Consider the following 7,432-nt stretch of genomic DNA (forward strand, 5'->3'; position numbering starts at 1 on the left):
GTGAATTGTGGATATTCTATTGAGGATTGAGGATTGACAATTGATTGTTGAGGACTGAGGGCCGAAGATTGAGGACTGAGAATTGAGGATTGAGGATTGAGGATTGAAGATTGAGTATTGAGGATTGAAGATTGACGATTGAGGATTGAGAATTGAGGATTGATGATTGAAGATTGAGTATTGAGGATTGTAGAATGAGGATTGAGGATTGAGGATTGAGGATCGAGGGTTGAAGATTTAGTATTGAGGATTGAACATAGAGGATTGAGAATTGAGGATTGAGGAATGAGGATTGAAGATTGAGGATTGGGTATTGAGGATTGAAGAATGAGGATTGAGGATTGAGGATTGAGGATTGAGTGTTGTGGATTGAAGACTGAGTATTGAGGATGGAAGACTGACGATTGAGGATTGAGAATTGAGGATTGAGGATCGAGGATTGAGGATTGAAGATTTAGTATTGAGGATTGAAGATAGAGCATTGAGAATTGAGGACTGAGGGCTGACGATTGAGGATTGAGGATTGAGGATGGAGGATGAGGGCTGAGGGTTGAGGATTGAGGTTTGAGGACTGAGGAATGAGGATTGATGATTGAGAATTGAGGGTTGAGGATTGAGGATTGCAGATTGAGGATTGGGTATTGAGGATTGAAGAATGAGGATTGAGGATTGAGGATTGAGGACTGAGGATTGAGGATTGAATATTGAAGATTGAGTATTGATCAGTGAGGATTGAGGATTGTGGATTGAGGATTGAGGATTGAGGGGTGAAGATTGAATATTGAGGATTGAAGATTCAGGATTGAGGATTGAGGATTGAGGATGGAGGATGAGGGCTGAGGGTTGAGGATTGAGGTTTGAGGACTGAGGAATGAGGATTGAGGGTTGAGAATTGAGGATTGAGGATTGAGGATTGAAGATCGAGGATTGGGTATTGAGGATTGAAGAATGAGGATTGAGGATTGAGGAGTGAGGATTGAGGATTGAGGATTGAAGGTTGAGGGTTGGGTATTGAGGATTGACGACTGAGGATTGAGGATAGAGGATTGAGGATTGAGGACTGAAGATTGGGTATTGAGGATTGAAGGTTGAGAATTGAGGATTGAGGATTGAGGATTGATGATTGAAGATTGAATATTGAGGATTGAAGACTGAGGATTGAGTATTGATGATTGAGGATTGAGGATTGAGGATTGAGGATTGAGTATTGAAGACTGAGGATTGATGATTGAGGATTGAGGATTGAGGATTGAGGATTGAAGATTGAATATTGATGATTGAATATTGAGGACTGAGGATTGAGTGTTGTGGATTGAGGACGAGGACTGAGGGTTGAATATTGATGTTTGAGGTCAGAGGATTAAGGATTGCGGATTGAGAATTGAGGATTGAGGAATGAGGATTGAAGATTGAGGATTGGGTATTGAGGATTGAAGAATGAGGATTGAGGATTGAGGTTTGAGGACTGAGGATTGCAGATTGAGTATTGAGGATTGAAGATTGAGTATTGAGGATTGAAGATTGAGGATTGAGGATTGAGGATTGAGGATTGAGTACTGATCAGTGAGGATTGAGGATTGTGGATTGAGGATTGAGGATTGAGGATTGAAGATTGAATATTGAGGATTGAAGATTCAGGATTGAGGATTGAGGATTGAGGATGGAGGATGAGGGCTGAGGGTTGAGGATTGAGGTTCGAGGACTGAGGACTGAGGATTGAAGATTGATGGTTGAGTTTTGAGGATTGATGGTTGAGGGTTGAGTGTTGAATATAGAGGATTGAGGATTGAGGATTGAGGATCGAGTATTGAAGATTGAGGATTGATGATTGAGGATTGAGGATTGAGGATTGGGGATTGAGGATTGAGCATTGAGGTTTGAGGACTGAGGGCTGAGGATTGAGGATTGAGGATTGAGTATTGAGGATGAGGGCTGAGGGATGAGGATTGAGGTTTGAGGACTGAGGACTGAGGATTGATGATTGAGAATTGAGGATTGAGGATTGAGGATTGAAGACTGAGGATTGGGTGTTGAGGATTGAAGAATGAGGATAGAGGATTGAGGATCGAGGATTGATGATTGAAGATTGAATATTGAGGATTGAAGTCTGAGGATTGAGTATTGAGGATTGAGGATTGAGGATTGAGGATTGAGGATTGAGTATTGAAGACTGAGAATTGATGATTGAGGATTGAGGATTGAAGATTGAGTATTGAGGATTGAAGATTGACGATTGAGGATTGAGAATTGAGGATTGATGATTCAAGATTGAGTATTGAGGATTGTAGAATGAGGATTGAGGATTGAGGATTGAGGATCGAGGGTTGAAGATTTAGTATTGAGGATTGAACATAGAGGATTGAGAATTGAGGATTGAGGAATGAGGATTGAAGATTGAGGATTGGGTATTGAGGATTGAAGAATGAGGATTGAGGATTGAGGATTGAGGATTGAGTGTTGTGGATTGAAGACTGAGTATTGAGGATGGAAGACTGACGATTGAGGATTGAGAATTGAGGATTGAGGATCGAGGATTGAGGATTGAAGATTTAGTATTGAGGATTGAAGATAGAGCATTGAGAATTGAGGACTGAGGGCTGACGATTGAGGATTGAGGATTGAGGATGGAGGATGAGGGCTGAGGGTTGAGGATTGAGGTTTGAGGACTGAGGAATGAGGATTGATGATTGAGAATTGAGGGTTGAGGATTGAGGATTGAAGATTGAGGATTGGGTATTGAGGATTGAAGAATGAGGATTGAGGATTGAGGATTGAGGACTGAGGATTGAGGATTGAATATTGAAGATAGAGTATTGATCAGTGAGGATTGAGGATTGTGGATTGAGGATTGAGGATTGAGGGGTGAAGATTGAATATTGAGGATTGAAGATTCAGGATTGAGGATTGAGGATTGAGGATGGAGGATGAGGGCTGAGGGTTGAGGATTGAGGTTTGAGGACTGAGGAATGAGGATTGAGGGTTGAGAATTGAGGATTGAGGATTGAGGATTGAAGATCGAGGATTGGGTATTGAGGATTGAAGAATGAGGATTGAGGATTGAGGAGTGAGGATTGAGGATTGAGGATTGAAGGTTGAGGATTGGGTATTGAGGATTGACGACTGAGGATTGAGGATAGAGGTTTGAGGATTGAGGACTGAAGATTGGGTATTGAGGATTGAAGGTTGAGAATTGAGGATTGAGGATTGAGGATTGATGATTGAAGATTGAATATTGAGGATTGAAGACTGAGGATTGAGTATTGATGATTGAGGATTGAGGATTGAGGGTTGAGGATTGAGTATTGAAGACTGAGGATTGATGATTGAGGATTGAGGATTGAGGATTGAGGATTGAAGATTGAATATTGATGATTGAATATTGAGGACTGAGGATTGAGTGTTGTGGATTGAGGACGAGGACTGAGGGTTGAATATTGATGTTTGAGGTCAGAGGATTAAGGATTGCGGATTGAGAATTGAGGATTGAGGAATGAGGATTGAAGATTGAGGATTGGGTATTGAGGATTGAAGAATGAGGATTGAGGATTGAGGTTTGAGGACTGAGGATTGCAGATTGAGTATTGAGTATTGAGGACTGAAGATTGAGGATTGAGGATTGACGATTGAAGATTGAGGATTGAGGATTGAGGGTTGAGGATTGAGGGTTGAGGATTGAGTATTGAGGATTGAAGATTGAGGACTCAGGATTGAGTACTGAGGATTGAGGGTTGAGGATTGAGGATTGAAGATTGAGAATTGAAGATTGAGTATTGAGGACTGAAGATTGACGATTGAGGATTAAGGATTGAGGATTGAGGACTGAGGATTGAAGATTCAGTATTGAGGATTGAAGGCTGAGGATTGTGGATTGAGGATCTAGGATTGGAGACTGATTATTGAGGATTGAAGATTGAGAATTCAGGATTGAGAATTGAGAATTGAGAATTGAGGATGAGGACTGAGGGTTGAGGATTGAGGTGTGAGAAATGAGGATTGAGGATTGAGGATTGAGGATTGAGGATTGAGGATTGAGGATTCAGTATTGACGATTGAGTATTGATCACTGAGGATTGAGGATTGAGTATTGAGGATTGAAGATTGAATATAGAGGATTGAAGATTCAGGATTGAGGATTGAGTATTGAGGATGGAGGATGAGGGCTGAGGGCTGAGGATTGAGGTTTGAGGATTGCAGGTTGAGTATTGAGGATTGAAGATTGAGGATTCAGGATTGAGGATTGAGGATTGAGGATTGAGGATTGAGGATTGAGGATAGAAGGTTGAGTATTGAGGATTGAAGACTGACGATTGAGGATTGAGAATTGAGGACTGAGGATTGAGGATTGAGGATTGAGGGTTGAGAATTGATGATTGAGGATTGAAGATTGAGTATTGAGGATTGAAGATTGAGGATTCAGGATTGAGGATTGAGGATTGAGGATTGAGGATTGATGATTGAGGATTGAGGATTGAGGATTGAGGATTGGAGATTGAATATTGATGATTGAATATTGAGGACTGAGGATTTAGTTTTGTGGATTGAGGACGAGGACTGAGGGTTGAATATTGATGTTTGAGGTCAGAGGATTAAGGATTGCGGATTGAGAATTGAGGATTGAGGAATGAGGATTGAAGATTGAGGATTGGGTATTGAGGATTGAAGAATGAGGATTGAGGATTGAGGTTTGAGGACTGAGGATTGCAGATTGAGTATTGAGGATTGAAGATTGAGTATTGAGGATTGAAGATTGAGGATTGAGGATTGAGTATTGAGGATTGAGTATTGATCAGTGAGGATTGAGGATTGTGGATTGAGGATTGAGGATTGAGGATTGAAGATTGAATATTGAGGATTGAAGATTCAGGATTGAGGATTGAGGATTGAGGATGGAGGATGAGGGCTGAGGGTTGAGGATTGAGGTTTGAGGACTGAGGAATGAGGATTGAGGGTTGAGAATTGAGGATTGAGGATTGAGGATTGAAGATCGAGGATTGGCTATTGAGGATTGAAGAATGAGGATTGAGGATTGAGGAGTGAGGATTGAGGATTGAGGATTGAAGGTTGAGTATTGGGTATTGAGGATTGAAGAATGAGGATTGAGGATTCAGGATTGAGGATTGAGCATGAGGGCTGAGGGTTGAGGATTGAGGTTTGAGGACTGAGGACTGAGGATTGAGGATTGAGGATTGAGAATTGGGGATTGAGGATTGAGGATTGAAGATTGAGGATTGGGTATTGAGGATTGCAGAATGAGGGTTGAGGATTGAGGATTGAGGATTGAGGATTGAGGATTGAAGATTGAGGTTTGGGTACTGAGGATTGAAGAATGAGGATTGAGGATTGAGGATTGAGGATTGAAGATTGAGTACTGAGGATTGAAGATTGACGATTGAGGATTGAGGATTGAGGATTGAGGATTGAACGTTGAGGACTGAGTGATGAGGGTTGAGTGATGAGGATTGATGTTTGTGGATAGAGGTTTGAAGATTGCAGTTTGAGTATTGAGTATTGAAAGCTGTGAATTGTGGATATTCTATTGAGGATTGAGGATTGACAATTGATTGTTGAGGACTGAGGGCCGAAGATTGAGGACTGAGGATTGAGGATTGAGGATTGAGGATTGAAGATTGAGTATTGAGGATTGAAGATTGACGATTGAGGATTGAGAATTGAGGATTGATGATTCAAGATTGAGTATTGAGGATTGTAGAATGAGGATTGAGGATTGAGAATTGAGGATTGAGGATTGAGGATTGAAGATTGAGGATTGGGTGTTGAGGATTGAAGAATGAGGATAGAGGATTGAGGATCGAGGATTGAGGATTGAGGATTGAGTATTGAAGATTGAGTATTGATCAGTGAGGATTGAGGATTGTGGATTGAGGATTGTGGATTGAGGATTGAGGATTGAAGATTGAGTATTTAGGATTGAAGATTGAGTATTGAGGATTGAGGATTGAGGACTGAAGATTGGGTATTGAGGATTGAAGGTTGAGAATTGAGGATTGAGGATTGAGGATTGATGATTGAAGATTGAATATTGAGGATTGAAGACTGAGGATTGAGTATTGAGGATTGAGGATTGAGGATTGAGGATTGAGGATTGAGTATTGAAGACTGAGAATTGATGATTGAGGATTGAGGATTGAGGATTGAGGATTGAAGATTGAATATTGATGATTGAATATTGAGGACTGAGGATTGAGGTTTGAAGACTGTGGATTGCAGATTGAGTATTGAGGATTGAAGATTGAGTATTGAGGATTGAAGATTGAGGATTGAGGATTGAGGATTGAGGATTGAGTATTGATCAGTGAGGATTGAGAATTGTGGATTGAGGATTGAGTATTGAGGATTGAAGATTGAATATTGATGATTGAAGGTTCAGGATTGAGGATTGAGGATTGAGGATGGAGGATGAGGGCTGAGGGTTGAGGATTGAGGTTTGAGGACTGAGGAATGAGGATTGAGGGTTGAGAATTGAGGATTGAGGATTGAGGACTGAAGATCGAGGATTGGGTATTGAGGATTGAAGAATGAGGATTGAGGATTGAGGAGTGAGGATTGAGGATTGAGGATTGAAGGTTGAGTATTGGGTATTGAGGATTGAAGAATGAGGATTGAGGATTCAGGATTGAGGATTGAGGATTGAGGATTGAAGGTTGAGTATTGGGTATTGAGGATTGAAGAATGAGGATTGGGGATTCAGGATTGAGGATTGAGCATGAGGGCTGAGGGTTGAGGATTGAGGTTCGAGGACTGAGGACTGAGGATTGAGGATTGAGAATTGAGGATTTAGGATTGAGGATTGAAGATTGAGAATTGGGTATTGAGGATTGAAGAATGAGGATTGAGGATTGAGGATTGTGGATTGAAGGTTGAGGATTGGGTATTGAGGATTGAAGACTGAGGATTGAGGATTGAGGATTGAGGATTGAGGATTGAAGATTGAGTATTGAGGATTGAAGGTTGAGGATTGAGCATTGAGGATTGAGGATTGAGGATTGAGGATTGAGTATTGAAGATTGAGGATTGATGATTGAGGATTGAGGATTGAGGATTGAAGATTGAATATTGATGATTGAATATTGAGGACTGAGGATTGAGTGTTGTGTATTGACGACGAGGACTGAGGGTTGAATATTGATGTTTGAGGTCTGAGGGTTAAGGATTGAGGATTGAGAATTGAGGATTGAGGATTGAAGATTGAAGACTGAGGATTGGGTATTGTGGATTGAAGAATGAGGATTGAAGATTGAGGTTTGAGGATTGAGGATTGCAGATTGAGTATTGAGGACTGAAGATTGAGGATTGAGGATTGAGCATTGAAGATTGAGGATTGAGGATTGAGGGTTGAGGATTGAGGGTTGAAGATTGAGTATTGAGGATTGAAGATTAAGGACTCAGGATTGAGTACTGAGGATTGAGGATT

The sequence above is a fragment of the Calliopsis andreniformis genome, unplaced genomic scaffold (genome assembly GCF_051401765.1).
Source record: "Calliopsis andreniformis isolate RMS-2024a unplaced genomic scaffold, iyCalAndr_principal scaffold0091, whole genome shotgun sequence".
NCBI lineage: Eukaryota > Metazoa > Arthropoda > Insecta > Hymenoptera > Andrenidae > Calliopsis > Calliopsis andreniformis.